The sequence below is a fragment of the Pelophylax lessonae genome (assembly GCF_965119305.1).
Source record: "Pelophylax lessonae genome assembly, chromosome: 2".
Classification (NCBI taxonomy): Eukaryota; Metazoa; Chordata; class Amphibia; order Anura; family Ranidae; genus Pelophylax; species Pelophylax lessonae.
Window position 1 is genome coordinate 511,374,007 of NC_138769.1, and position 16,236 is coordinate 511,390,242.

Below are 16,236 nucleotides of genomic sequence, written 5' to 3' on the forward strand. Positions count from 1 at the left end.
TTTGAGGTGGAGGAACTTGACTGACCTCAAACCAATAGAACACATTTGGGATGAATTAGAGTGGAGACTGCAAACCAGGCCTTCTTGTTCACATCAGTGCCTGACCTCACAAATGCACCTCTGGATGAATGGTCAAACATTCCCATAGACACAATCCAAAACCTCGTGGACAGTCTCCTCAAAAGAGTTGAATCTGTTATAGCTGCAAAGGGTGGCCCAACTCAATATTGAACCCTACGGATTAGGATGCCTTTAAAGTTCATGGGCGTGTAAAGGCAGGTGTCTCAATACTTTTGACAATATAGTTTATATAGGCTTCATTTAGTGTTTCCTAATTTAAATATGGGAGTAACATGTAACGTAGTAAGAAAGGTGATGTTAACCTTTAAATACACCTAAACGGATACTCCTAGATTGTGTATGGTCCAGTTAATGGCTTATTTTATTATAAAAACGTAGTCAAAAATCTTGACGTATAAAAAACTAAGCTAGCAGCTGAAGATAGCAGCTAGCAACTATGTCACATTTTTTGCTTTGGCACAGTTCCAATAAACCAAAACAGTTTACTTCACATACACACCCAAAAGTAAGCTGGGAACTAAAAAAAAAAAAAAATACAATTAAGGTTATTGGGCCATTTATAAGAGCACAATCACTTCTACAAATATTGATCAACACACATTGTTTATCAAGCCACAAACGAGTCAGTTTTCCAATAAAACTAATAAACAATGATTTGGAGGTATAGACTTGTCCTGTCTCTGACAAACATTATTAAAGTGTATGTCAGGGAAAAATTAAAAAGGCAAACATATGCAGCAGATCTCTGCAATGCAAACACACACTTTCCCATGTTGTATCCCTTTAAAATCCTTGCAAGTAAAGCATTCAAAGTCCCAAACTTTTCCCCCTCCCCCCTTTTTAAAGCAAATACCTGTTGATCTTTCAGAAATGCACTCAGCTAATAAGACCTGTTGTGGTCTGAAAAGTACATATTGATTTCAGCCCTGCTGAGTTATCTGTTGCTAAACTCCTCAAACCCTCTTCATATCCTATTCATCACAACATAGACACTAATTATTTTGCAATCCAAGATTAGAACTTGGAAGGCTTCATAGATTTCTCAAGATAACACAGGAAGTGCTCACAGGACAGGAAACACCTCTGAAATTCTGACATATTTGCACTTATCAAACAGATATAACAAAATAATTTCAACTGATTATTTACCAGATTAAATGTGTATTTAACAGAAAAGTTTAGTGTTAGGGTTTACATTATATAAACTTTTAAATATTTTTTATATATATATTATATGTAGTAAAACCTTTGATTCAGAGAAACTTGGTTTGAAAGTGTTTTGCAAGAGAAGCAAAATGGGTTTAATAAATTTTGACTTGATAAACAAGCGATGTCTTGATATACAAGTAGCGTCACGTCACAAATGAGTATAAAAGAGAAGAGAGGCGCCTCTAAGTGTAACATTATGGTTACATTTAATGAAGGTACAAATCTAGCAACTCACATTGTTGATGATTAAAACAGGCATATATATATATTTTTTTTAATCTTTATTTATTTATTTTCATTATTTTTCTACATAGAAACAAATAACACAGATTACAAAAACAGAATAACAAAATGACAAAACATAAATCTCTATTAATACAACCAAATAAGCTGGGCGTGAAGGGCAGAGAGAGAGTAAAAAAAAAAAAAATAAATAAAAAAATAAAATTAAACCCATGGCCCTACCAACAAGGTACCCAAGGCACTAACCAATTTAATCAAATTAGGAAAACGGTGCATAGGGTAACCGTTAGATATAAGCCCACATACTAAGCATATAGTGAGAGATACAATGGCCCACCTAAGGTAACCTCCACTTTAATATAGCTCGATTCCTCTAAGTTAGACAAACCAACCAAATAAAAGAGTACTACTTGAGAACACACAAAAACAAAAACAAAAAAAACACAATGATAATAGAACGTCATATAACGTCACCAGCAGGAAACCACAGAGTATACCAAATTTCCCCCCCTATAGATCTACTATACACTAAGATACAAAGATAGTAATATGGGACGTAGTGATATTCAATTTTACTTAGACCATAAGAACTCGTCCAGTATAGGCCCAGAGCCCACTAATTGGAAGTAAATGTCATTTTTAAGCATCTTTGATAAAGCTGTCCACATAGACTGTCCTCTGCACTGCTATCAACATCATCCCTTCCACACTGCGCTCCATGAGCACTTCAAGCCTTGCTTTTAGATTGCTCTACTGCAGGGTAGTCTACACAAGCACGACTGCAGACTGACAGCAGTGAGGGCCAGCAGTCAGGAGGATAGTCTATGTGGACAGCTTTACCCCCGAATGCTTGCCTTCTTAGATGTTCCTGTTTTATTCATCAACCATGTGAGTTGCTAAATGTTGAGCCTTCATTAAATGTATCCATATTGCTACACTTAGAGGCGCCTCTCTTCTCTTTTATACACTGTAGTTCCTGCTAGATTTTGCTTCTAATCCCCATGTGGAGGCTTGTGGATGGACATTTTATGGTTACACAACCTATAACAATGCTCTAATCTTTTTATATGGACTATAAACTGAAGGATTTATGAATAAATGGTTGTCGGATGAATCATCTGAGTTTCCATTATTTCTTATGAGGAAATTTGCTTTGATATAAGAGTGCTTTGGATTACAAGCATTTTTCCGGAACGAATTATGCTCGCAATCCAAGGTTTTACTGTATAGATATATAGTTATGGGTGAAAAACTTAAGCTTTAGTTGTACCAAATTTAAAAATATATTTTTTAACTATGTATCTCACAAACACAGGCTTTTTTCACAAGAAAAGCATGAACAGTATACAATTACCTTTTACATCAGATATAGCTGGAGGTGCACATTTAATTAACATCCTTTTTCATGTATACTCAGATTGCTTCTGGTATTTTAAATGGTAATAGTGTTATCAGATGCTTGCATTGGTTCCTATTCAGTACTACATCGACTGACAAATTAAATGTCAGAGAGCAGTGATGTATGACATTGCTTTTGTTAATTCAAAGATAATCATGCAAACACATTAGAAGTGGGTAAAGGCAAAGTGTTAAAGCGTAACTAAAGTCCTACTTTCAAAAAACGTGAGCAGGCAGCCTCTTTATTGCAGAACAGACATGCAATGTTTTGTCTGCAATAAAATATACCTACCTGTCTGCTAGCAGTCTTCTTTGGAATGTACATTAAGATGAGCAAGCGCAATTCAGTTAATACTCCAGCACAGCGCTTATGTGTCAGAATGACTGGACTCCTGTTAATGATCAGAGTCCAGTACCCAGAAGATGCTGGGAAAAGAAAGATGCCAGTGCCAACGAGAGATTTTGGACCATTAAAGGGAAGTATTTATGGAGTTTGGCAAGGCACATTTCCCTGAAATGTAGTGAGATGAAAATTAAGCCCTTAAATTTTTTTCTTAAAGGGTTTGTAACCCTAAATTTTGCTTTGCTGCAAGCCCCTCTCTTTCAAGCTCCCATCCTGCACTGTATAAATGTTTGCAAGAAACAAGGGCTCTAAATACCTTTTTGAGAAGTGTCTTCAGGCTGGGCAAGTGACTCCCAGCCGCTCTGCTATCACTATCCAGGTCTACAGCAGGAGAAGCTGAGCATTCCCTCTGATGTCAACAAGGAGTCACGTGACTGCCGAGCTGCCTTTCGGCTCCTCCTGCTGTGGCCCTGGATTCTATTATCAGAGTGGCCGGGAGTCACGTAACTGGCCTGAATCTACTTCACAAAAATTTATTTAGAGTCTTTGTTTCTTACAAACACTTATACAGTGCAGGATGGGAGCTTGAAAGAGAGGGGCTGGCAGTGACATTGTATTTTTTTATTTAACAGCAGCAGGGGGGGGGGGCAGAGACAGAGACACAGGCTCCCAAGCTGACAGGCAGGGAGGGGAGGGAGGGGAGCAGAGAGTAGAGCTGCAGATGACAGAGGCATGCAGGCAGACCACAGTAGTCAGGGCTCAGCAGCCATGATTATCGTGGTCAGCACACAGAGGGGACATAAATCTGGCAGGATCAGCCAGGTTTTTTACAGTTTCCAGACGGGCAGGTTAGACAGCGCAAGCACTATGCTGTTTAACCACTGAAGGACCAGGCCTATTTTTGACACTTGCTGTTTACAAGTTAAAATCTGTATATTTTGCTATAAAATTACTTAGAACCCCCAAACATTATATATTTTTTTTAGCAGAGACCCTAGAGAATAAAATGGAGATTGTTGCAATACTTTTTGTCACACCGTATTTGCGCAGCGGTCTTACAAACGCAATTAAAAATAAAATACACTTTTTTGAATGAAAAAAAAATAAAAAAAACAGTAAAGTTAGCCCAATGTTTTTCTATAATGTGAAAGATAATGTTATGCCAAGTAAATAGATACTCAATATGTCATGCTTTAAAATTGCGCATGCTCATGGGAATGGCGACAAATAAGTGGTACCTAAAAATTTCCATAAGCGACACTTTAATAATTTCTACAGGTTACCAGTTCAAAGTTACAGAGGAGGTCTAGGACTATAATTATTGCTCTTGTTTTAAAAATTGTGGTGATACCTCACATGTGTGGTTTGAACACCATTTACAACTGTGGGCACGACTTGCATATGCGTGAGCTCGGAGGGACGGGGCGCGTTAAATTTTTTTTATTATTATTTATTTTAACTTTTTTTTACACTGTCCCTTTAAAAAAAAATGTTTTTGATCACTTCTATTCCTATTACAAAGAATGTAAACATCCTTTGTAATAGAAATAAACAGGACAGGTCGTCTTTAATGTGAGATCTGGGGTCAAAAAGATCTCAGCATTATAAACAAAAACCAAATTAATTTTTTCAGCAAGAAAAAAAATGGCTACTTTAAGGCCATTTAGCGGAAGCGACGTATGACGTTTCTCTGGTACTTCAAGGCCATAGATTCGAGTGGGGACCATCTAGTCCTCACTCAACTTCTTGCACAACACCTGAGAGGACCAGATAATTTTCCCTGCTTCCGATGGCTCCGGTAAGCGGGGGAAAAGACTGTGAAGAGACAGGGGGGGGCACCTCTCCGCTGCCCAAAAAAGTGATCCCGTGGTGAATCCGCCACTATGACCCTTTTATATGTGAAAGAGGGCCACCGGCCGAGTAAGAAAATAACAGAGTTATGGCAGCTATCTGCTGCCATAACACTGGTATTTACCTTCAAAGTACTGACGTAAAACTGCGGTGGGCGGTCCGGAAGTGGTTAACCTGCTGTACGGAAACGTGATCTCTTTTTTTTTTTTTTTTTTAGGGTAACAAACACTATTTGTTATCATACACCTAGGCTCTAATTTAGTAAAAGGAAATGTACAAGAGCAGCAAAAATTCACTATGTAGACAATTGGCACACTTGTAATATGGGTTTACAGGAACATTACGCACCTAGGAAAGGAATTCAGTTTAGGTGTATGTCTGGGAAAAAATAGAAAATTAAAAAATAAGTACATCTGCAATAAGAAAATACATGTTGATCAGGATTCTAACATCCTGTAGTGAGCTGCCTTTGCTGCACTGAAATCACAATCACTGTTTTCAGCCATGCTTCAGTTTTCCCTGTTGGGCTACAGAACACCTCTTCCATCTTTCCAGGAATGGGCTGGGGGGGGGGCAAAGGGAGCACATGCCCCAGGCACTGTGTTAAGGGAGGGTGCCATGTTGATTTGAGACTTGTGCTGCTTTCACTAACCAGGAGTGACTCCTGTAGGAAGGAGCAGCCGCTGGTTTCTGAATGAGAGAGTATTCATTTTTCTCGTAAAGAGTTTATTCTATATAAATGCAAGTGATGTATAGATGACTAATTACTATATATTTTGCTTATTTTGTCAAGAGATTACCTAATCATCTGGGGTCCTGAAGACGCGTAATGCGAAACGCGTCGACCTTGCCAGACCAGTACAACACACGTATCTCTTGCAGATCAATTGTGTACAATGCTTGTATATTCACTCTGAACCCACATGGAGCCTTTCTCCACAAAGGGCAATCTTTTTAATATGCTGTAATTTGTATTCCTTTTTAAATGTATATCTTTAATAAAATGTATGGATTTTAATTAAATAATTTGTGCCTACTCAGTTTGTGCCTTTAAAGTCCGCAATTCCAGACTGGGCAACTCTAGTTGTACCAATTGTTTTTCTCCTTTAATTAACACTAGTATTATGGCACACAAGGGTTAGCTCATCTCCTTTGTTTAGTATTCATTTTTCTCCTCCCTCTAGCCTGTAGGGGGTGGAAGAGAGCGAGCCCTGAGACTGAGAACTCTTCTCAGTCTCAGTGCAGCACTGCTGAGGCTGCCTAAAGCTTTTAGATCAAAACTTTTTCGAACAACAAGCTTCACGCTATACGCAAATAGGCACTATTGAAAAACCATAAGATTTTGGAAGCTTGAACCTTTTGGACCTTCGAGCTACAAAATCCTCAAGTGTAATAATAAACAGTGTCCTGAATTCATAGGTGCATTTTACCAAAGAGTAATATGCAAAACAATTGATTTTATATTTCTGAAATAACCAAAGTTTTACAGATGTGTACTACCAAAAGAAAAATTAAAATAGTCTAACAAATTTTACATTCATCTGTATATTACAAATCTGCAAATGCCGTTTTAGAAGTGATCACTTAAAAATTCTATCAACAGTTTAGTGCCGTGGAGTTCTGTTTTACAAGCAAACATAAATTACCTTCAGACAGTTTTCTAATCTAGACATTCTTTTCAGACACAATAGTGATTGCAGCTACGTCGAACGCTCTGATTGGAATCCTAAATAAAAACAGACTGAAGTACTATTTTAAAATACATGTAAGTATTTTAATTAAACCCTTCTTAGATGAAATATGATATTTATTTATAACTGCTAATAGTTAAACTTTAAGGTTTTTGAATTAAACACACCTAGCTGCTGGGGACTATGATACTCAATTTTACACTGGAGAAGGCTTGAAGTAATTGCTGAAAATTGTTGTGGACAACACTATTTTTGATCTAAGGGAGAATGACAGACGGCTGTGTTTACATCAGCCGTCTGTCTTTCTCCTTCTCCTGAGTGAGATCGCGAGTGGCCGGCGGACATCGGAGCCGCCGGTCACACACGCGGGGAAGGCAGGGAACGAGCTTGGGGCAGGAGCACGCTGGCGGCGGCGCGCGATCGCCCCCTACAGGTTTGTGGGCAAGTGACGTACCCATACGTCACTTTGCCCAGAAGAGGCTGACTGCCGCAGTACATAGTCGTGCGGCAGTCGGCAAGTGGTTAAAGTTCATGTCTCAATGCTTTTGTTAATATAGTGTACATATGTGTTTTTCCTCTCTTGTACCTGTAAAGTCTGACATAAAGGGGTTTTGAAGTGATAAAAAAGGATGAGGACATTCTAGAAAATACCAATACCAATACCAAAACCAAGTTTAGCATATTCATTTCTCAGCAAAAGAAACAAGAAAATTGAGAATAATGTGGCTCTCACCTGGCTATAAGAAATTCCAGGTTAGAAATGATTATATGTGGTTGATTTACTAAAGGCAAACAGAGTGTGCACTTTGCTTAGGCAGTTGCATTCTCCAAGTGCTTTTGCTCTAGAGCTTAGGAAACGAGGCAAAGCTCTAATGACTTCCATCATAAAATTATGTAAAGTCAAAAACGCTGTTTTTATTTTCATAGCATGTAATTGGTTATTCTTTTTAATGTTAGCTCATTTACTAACCTCTTGAGCAACTGAACTTGTCCAGTACAACTGCATTTGCAAATTGCACAGTCTATTTGCCTTTAATAAATCAACCCCATTATGTTCTAATTGTAATGTAAAGGTGGTAATGATTAGCACTATGTATGTGCATGCCCTGATAACATTTTTCGTTTTCTTTATGCAATGTTATAATGTCCCCAATTCTAGTAGATCCTAAACGGTACATAGACATACTTAAAAAAAGATCTTCACTTTCATAAGTTTGTTAAAAAACCTGTTTACATGAAACATTATATCAAGCAAAAAAAGTTTGAATCCTTATTGGATTACCAAGGTTCTCCATAAACAAAGTATAAAATACGTATTTTGTCCCTGTATGGTCAAAAAAAAAAAAAATCCAATAAGCGAAATAATCAGAAAATTCCGAAACCACTCCTAAATCCAGTATTTATAAATATTTGCAAATTTGTACTTTTGCAAGTACGATCATAGGTGGCTCAAGAAGTTAGGCTCGGGTCACACTATTGCGATGCGGGAAGGCTGCGAATTCGCAGCCTTTTCCCGCATCGCACACGCACCCCCGGCAGTTCACACTGCCATATGCGATACGCTGGGGGTGTCAATGTAATCTTAACGACACCCCCAGTTTGATCGCATATCGCAGTGCGATCGTGCAGTTCGCACAGGATGGGATCGCACAAGTGTGAACCGCTGTGCGATCCGATCCTGATGCGGCTGCAAAAATGCCTCCTGTGCGTGTTTGCACCGGGTGCGATGCGAATTTAGCCATACAAACTGTATGGCTAAACTCGCACCGCACAGCTGATCGCATGTAATGTCGGAACAGTGCGCTCCGACATTACATGCGAACCCGGCACTCGCATTAGTGTGAACCGGGTCTCAATGTTATCTATGTACAGCCTTTAGATAAGTGTGGTACGTTAACACTGTTGTACCACTCTGTGATTATGTTATGCCACTGTATGACGTACAATGCAATGACAGGAGCCAACTGTAGGAATTTCAAGTTTAGATAAAATCTTGAGAGAAATACACCAAGTGTGTGTGTGTGTGTGTGTGTGTGTGTATAAATATATATATATATATATATATATATATATATATATATATATATATATAGTAAAACCTTGGATTGACAGTAACTTTGCTTAAGAGTGTTTTGCAAGGCAAGCAACATTTTTTTTCTTTTTAATCTTGACTTGATAAACAAGCGATGTCTTGATTAGGGTTGAGCGGACACCTAGATGTCCGTGTTCGACGGGTTCGGCCGAACTTTAAAAAAAAGTCCGGGTCCGTGTCCCGGACTTTTACCGAACTTTTCCCGGACACCGAACCCCATTGAAGTCAATGGGGACCCGAACTTTAAGGCACTAAAATGGCTCTAAAACACCAAAGGAAAGGGCTAGAGTGCTGCAAATGGCAGCAAAACGTAATTAAGAGCATGGCAAGTGCTCTGCAAACAAATGTGGATAGGGAAATAACTTAAAACAACAAAAAAAAACAGAAAAATAAAACAATGTTCTTCTTCATCTCTGAAGGACGAGGCCCATATGGAGTAGGAGGGAGGTTGAGGTGGTGGTGGATGTGGCGGTGACATAGGCGTGCGCACAGGGTGTGCTGGGTGTGCCTGGGCACACCCTAATCACCTAGGGCACATAGCATTGCCAGTGAGGAGATGGGAAAGATCTCCCTGGGACCTGCTCTGCTCTATTTCTCCTTGCCTACAGGTACATGGCCCCGATACATTACTCTCCCTGCTGGCAAACACATGCATGTGTATTTCAACTTTGGGGTGCACACCTTAATGCAATAGGCTGCGCACACCTATGGGCGGTGTAGGTGGAAGCGGCGGTGGAGGAGGACCAGGGCCGGATTAACAGCATCATGGGTTTGGTGCTGAGGATTTTGAAGGGCCTTAGGGCCGTGCCTTGCCATGCACCCAGAGGAGGAAGGGTGCAGCCATGCATGCCTAATTCAACATGGGATGCTGTCTCTGAAGCCCATAAACACATCCATGCATCGCCAACTGTCCCTCCTTGTCCGGCCTTCACGCTGTGTGGGGAGGTTCTGAGGGTGCTGCCTGGGGAAGCGAGCATAGAAGCCAGACTTCTGTGTTTACAAGTGACAGAAGAGCGGTAACAGTGAATATGGCCAACCCGGGGCCTATATAAAAGGTAGGGGCCTGGAGCTGCAGCTCCAATAGCCCCTACATTAATCTGGCCCTGAGGAGGAGGACGAGGTAGCCAACACTGCTTCTTTTCACAAATTTTAAATGAGGGTACACCCCAAAAGAGTGAGAAAGAGCAAAAATGGAACAATGGGTGGGTAAGGTCGGTATCCATTGCTATTCTGCACAAGGTACGGAAAAGTCCCGTGGGATCCATGCCTGGTTCATTTTAATGAACGTGAGCTTGTCCACATTGTCTCTGGACAGGCGGCTGCGCTTGTCTGTTATAACGCCCCCAGCCGTGCTAAATACCCGTTCAGATAATACACTGGCTGCAGGGCACGCCAGCACCTCCAAGGCGTAAAGGGCAAGCTCAGGCCATGTGCCCAATTTGGAGACCCAGAAGTTGAAGGGGGCAGACCCGTCATTCACTACATGTAGGCGTGTGCACACATACTGCTCCACCATGTTGGTAAAATGCTGCCTCCTGCTAAGACGTTCCATCTGAGCTGCTGGTGCTGCTGTTTGTTGTGGCGTGCTGACAAAGCTTTTCCACATTTCGGCCATGCTAACCCTGCCTTCTGAGGTGCTGGCGGTGCCCTGGTTGCGTTGGCGACCTCCTCCTCCTCCTCCTCTGCCTTGTGCTTCCACTGTGGCCCCGCTGTCAGATGGGAATGCCAGCAGCATGGCGTCTACCAGCGTGCGCTTGTACTCGCGCATCTTGCGATCGCGCTCCAGTGAGTGAATTAAGGACGGTACGTTGTCCTTGTAACGGGGATCCAGCAGCGTGGCCACCCAGTAATCAGCACAAGTTAGAATGTGGGCAACTCGGCGGTCGTTGTGGAGACACTGCAGCATGTAATCGCTCATGTGTGCCAGGCTGCCCAGAGGCAACGAAAGGCTGTCCTCTGTGGGAGGTGTATGGTCCGTGTCCTCTGTATCCCCCCAGCCACGCACCAGTGATGGCCATGAGCTGGCCTGGGTGCCACCCTGCTGTGAACATGGTTCCATCTCCTCCTCCAGCTCCTCCTCCTCCTCCTCATCCTCCTCATCCTCCAGAACTGTGCCCCTGCTGGACAATTGCGTCCCTGGCGTTTGCGTGTGCAGGAACCCACCCTCGGAGCCCCTTGCGAATGACTGCCCTGAAAGCCTTGGAAATGTTACCTCTTCATCCTCCTCCTCCTCCTCATCCTGTGCCACATCCTCTTCCATCATCGCCCGAATTGTTTTTTCAAGGAGGCATAGAAGTGGGATAGTTAAGCTGAGAACGGCGTCATTGCCACTGGCCATGTTGGTGGAGTACTCAAAACAGCGCAACAAGGCACACAGGTCTCGCATGGAGGCCCAGTTATTGGTGGTGAAGTGGTGCTGTTCCGCAGAGCGACTCACGCGTGCGTGCTGCAGCTGAAACTCCACTATGGCCTGCTGCTGCTCGCACAGTCTTTCCAGCATGTGCAAGGTGGAGTTCCACCTTGTGGGCACGTCACATATGAGGCGGTGAGCGGGAAGGCCGAAGTTACGCTGCAGCGCTGCCAGGCGAGCAGCAGCAGGGTGAGAACGCCGAAAGTGCGCACAAACGGCCCGCACTTTCTGCAGCAGCTCTGACATATCGGGGTAGTTTTTAAGGAACCTCTGCACCACCAAATTCAGCACATGCGCCAGGCAAGGGATGTGCGTCAAACCGGCTAGGCCCAGAGCTGCTATGAGATTTCGCCCGTTATCGCACACCACCAGGCCGGGCTTGAGGCTCGCTGGCAGCAACCACTCATTTGTCTGCTGTTCCATGCTCCTCCACAACTCCTGCGCGGTGTGTGGTTTGTCCCCCAAACAGGCAAGTTGTAAAACTGCCTGCTGTCGTTTACCCCTGGCCGTGCTGAAGTTGGTGGTGAAGGTGTTACGCTGTCCGGATGAGGAGGCGGTAGAGGATGAGGAAGCGGAGTAGGAGGAGTTAGGAACAGGAGGCAAACTGAAGCGCCCTGCAATCCTCGGTGGTGGAAGGACATGCGCCAAATTGCTATCCGCCTCAGGCCCATCCGCCACTGCATTTACCCAGTGTGCCGTTAGGGAGATATAACGCCCCTGACCGTGCTTACTGGTCCACGTATCCGTAGTTAGGTGGACCTTGGCACAGATGGCGTTGCGCAGTGCACACCTGATTTTTTCCCCCACTTGGTTGTGCAGGGAAGGGATGGCTTGCCTGGAAAAGTAGTGGCGGCTGGGCACGACGTACTGTGGGACAGCCACCGACATAAGGTTTTTAAAACTGTGCGTCTCCACCAGACGGAATGACAGCATTTCAAAGGCCAATAATTTTGAAATGCTGGCATTCAGGGCCAGGGATCGCGGGTGGGTAGGGGGGTACTTCCTCTTCCTCTCAAGTGTTTGGGAGATGGAAAGCTGAACGCTTCCACGGGACATTGTGGAGATGGTTGTTGGTGACCCAGGTGGTGGTGTTGCTGACAGATCGTCTGTTTGCGGGGTGGCAGGTGCCGGTATCACTACAGATGTGGCTGGAGCGGCCGAGACTGCAGCAGAAGAGGAAGCAGGATGAGCCAGAGACGTTTCTTGGTTTTGAAGGTGTGTACTCCACTGCAGCTCGTGCTTTGCACTTAGATGCCTGATCATGCAGGTTGTGCTCAGGTTGAGAAGGTTCATGCCTCGCTTCAAGCTCTGATTGCACAGGGTGCAAACCACTCGTGTCCTGTCATCAGCACATTTTCTAAAGAACTTCCACGCTAGAGAACTCCTTTGAGCTGACTTTGGTGCGCTCGTTCCCTTGCTGCGTTTGGCAGTAGCGGGCGTAGTGTCTAGGGCACGGCCGCTCCGCTTCTGCACCCTGCTCCCTCTTCTGCTGTGCTGGTGGCTCTGTGCGACCACCGCCTCTTCCTCCAAACTACTCAGTTCACCTGCATGACGTTCATTCCATGTGGGGTCGAGGACCTCATCGTCCTCCACATCATCTTCCACCCAGTCTTCACCCCTGCCCTCCTTGTCGGTCTCCACAATGCTGAACGCCGCAGCAGTTGGCACCTGCGTTTCGTCATCATCGGAGACGTGCTGCGATGATCCTTGCATGTACTCATCTTGAGAAATAAGTGGTTGGGCATCGCTGCACTCAATCTCTTCCACTTCTGGGGCAGGGCTAGGTGGATGGCCCTGGGAAACCCTGCTGACAGAGTCCTCAAAAAGAATAAGAGACTGCTGTATGGCTTGGGGCTCAGACTGCTGGCCTGATTTGCAAGGGGGTGAGGTGAAAGACGGTTGGACATTGGCTGCAGGTGCCAACTCTGACCTTTCTGCAGTAGACTGGGTGGGAGACAATGTGAAGGAACTGGAGGCACTGTCAGCAGCAAACCAATCTACTATCGCCTCAACTTGTTCTGGCCTCATCACTTCTAGGGGCGTTTGATGCCCTACCAAATACTGATGCAGGTTCTGTCGCCTACTCACACTTGAGGAAGGTGTTTCACTTGTGCGTGTAGCTGGCACAGATCGACCATGTCCTCTCCTTGCAACAGGAGCTCTACCAGCAGCACCACGACCCAGGCCACGGCCCTTATTTGACGGTCTCCTCATATTTCTGTAATTTAAGATCTTGCCCTAGAAAGGTTTTTATTGAATAGCGGAATAGAAAATATGATCCAAAAAAAGTGTATGTATATCACACGTACACAACCACACTAGGCCCCAATTACTATTGTTTGTACCCCTAAAAGGCTAGATGAGGAGTAGGGGGGGTATGGAACAGGCAGCACCCTCAAACCTTCAGAAGTATGAGATGAACCCCAACAACTTGGAAAGGTGGATCTCTCTCACACGTACCGACACAGACTATCCCGCAATTCAATTGATCCTCAAAGGTTTTTATTGAATAGCGGAATAGGAAATATGATCAAAAAAAGTGTATGTATCTCGCACGTACACAACCACACTAGGCCCCAATTACTATTGTTTGTACCCCTAAAAGGCTAGATGAGGAGTAGGGGGGGTATGGAACAGGCAGCACCCTCAAACCTTCAGAAGTATGAGATGAACCCCAACAACTTGGAAAGGTGGATCTCTCTCACACGTACCGACACAGACTATCCCGCAATTCAATTGATCCTCAAAGGTTTTTATTGAATAGCGGAATAGGAAATATGATCAAAAAAAGTGTATGTATCTCGCACGTACACAACCACACTAGGCCCCAATTACTATTGTTTGTACCCCTAAAAGGCTAGATGAGGAGTAGGGGGGGTATGGAACAGGCAGCACCCTCAAACCTTCAGAAGTATGAGATGAACCCCAACAACTTGGAAAGGTGGATCTCTCTCACACGTACCGACACAGACTATCCCGCAATTCAATTGATCCTCAAAGGTTTTTATTGAATAGCGGAATAGGAAATATGATCAAAAAAAGTGTATGTATCTCGCACGTACACAACCACACTAGGCCCCAATTACTATTGTTTGTACCCCTAAAAGGCTAGATGAGGAGTAGGGGGGGTATGGAACAGGCAGCACCCTCAAACCTTCAGAAGTATGAGATGAACCCCAACAACTTGGAAAGGTGGATCTCTCTCACACGTACCGACACAGACTATCCCGCAATTCAATTGATCCTCAAAGGTTTTTATTGAATAGCGGAATAGGAAATATGATCAAAAAAAGTGTATGTATCTCGCACGTACACAACCACACTAGGCCCCAATTACTATTGTTTGTACCCCTAAAAGGCTAGATGAGGAGTAGGGGGGGTATGGAACAGGCAGCACCCTCAAACCTTCAGAAGTATGAGATGAACCCCAACAACTTGGAAAGGTGGATCTCTCTCACACGTACCGACACAGACTATCCCGCAATTCAATTGATCCTCAAAGGTTTTTATTGAATAGCGGAATAGGAAATATGATCAAAAAAAGTGTATGTATCTCGCACGTACACAACCACACTAGGCCCCAATTACTATTGTTTGTACCCCTAAAAGGCTAGATGAGGAGTAGGGGGGGTATGGAACAGGCAGCACCCTCAAACCTTCAGAAGTATGAGATGAACCCCAACAACTTGGAAAGGTGGATCTCTCTCACACGTACCGACACAGACTATCCCGCAATTCAATTGATCCTCAAAGGTTTTTATTGAATAGCGGAATAGGAAATATGATCAAAAAAAGTGTATGTATCTCGCACGTACACAACCACACTAGGCCCCAATTACTATTGTTTGTACCCCTAAAAGGCTAGATGAGGAGTAGGGGGGGTATGGAACAGGCAGCACCCTCAAACCTTCAGAAGTATGAGATGAACCCCAACAACTTGGAAAGGTGGATCTCTCTCACACGTACCGACACAGACTATCCCGCAATTCAATTGATCCTCAAAGGTTTTTATTGAATAGCGGAATAGGAAATATGATCAAAAAAAGTGTATGTATCTCGCACGTACACAACCACACTAGGCCCCAATTACTATTGTTTGTACCCCTAAAAGGCTAGATGAGGAGTAGGGGGGGTATGGAACAGGCAGCACCCTCAAACCTTCAGAAGTATGAGATGAACCCCAACAACTTGGAAAGGTGGATCTCTCTCACACGTACCAACACAGACTATCCCCCAATTTAACTGATCCCCAAAGGTTTTTGATTAAATAGCGGAATAGAAAATATGATCCCAAAAAAGTGTATGTATATCACACGTACACAACCACACTAGGCCCCAATTACTATTGTTTGTACCCCTAAAAGGCTAGGAGTAGGGGGAGTATGGAACAGGCAGCACCCTCAAACCTTCAGAAGTATGAGATGAACCCCAACAACTTGGAAAGGTGGATCTCTCTCACACGTACCAACACAGACTATCCCCCAATTTAACTGATCCCCAAAGGTTTTTGATTAAATAGCGGAATAGAAAATATGATCCCAAAAAAGTGTATGTATATCACACGTACACAACCACACTAGGCCCCAATTACTATTGTTTGTACCCCTAAAAGGCTAGGAGTAGGGGGAGTATGGAACAGGCAGCACCCTCAAACCTTCAGAAGTATGAGATGAACCCCAACAACTTGGAAAGGTGGATCTCTCTCACACGTACCAACACAGACTATCCCCCAATTTAACTGATCCCCAAAGGTTTTTGATTAAATAGCGGAATAGAAAATATGATCCCAAAAAAGTGTATGTATATCACACGTACACAACCACACTAGGCCCCAATTACTATTGTTTGTACCCCTAAAAGGCTAGGAGTAGGGGGAGTATGGAACAGGCAGCACCCTCAAACCTTCAGAAGTATGAGA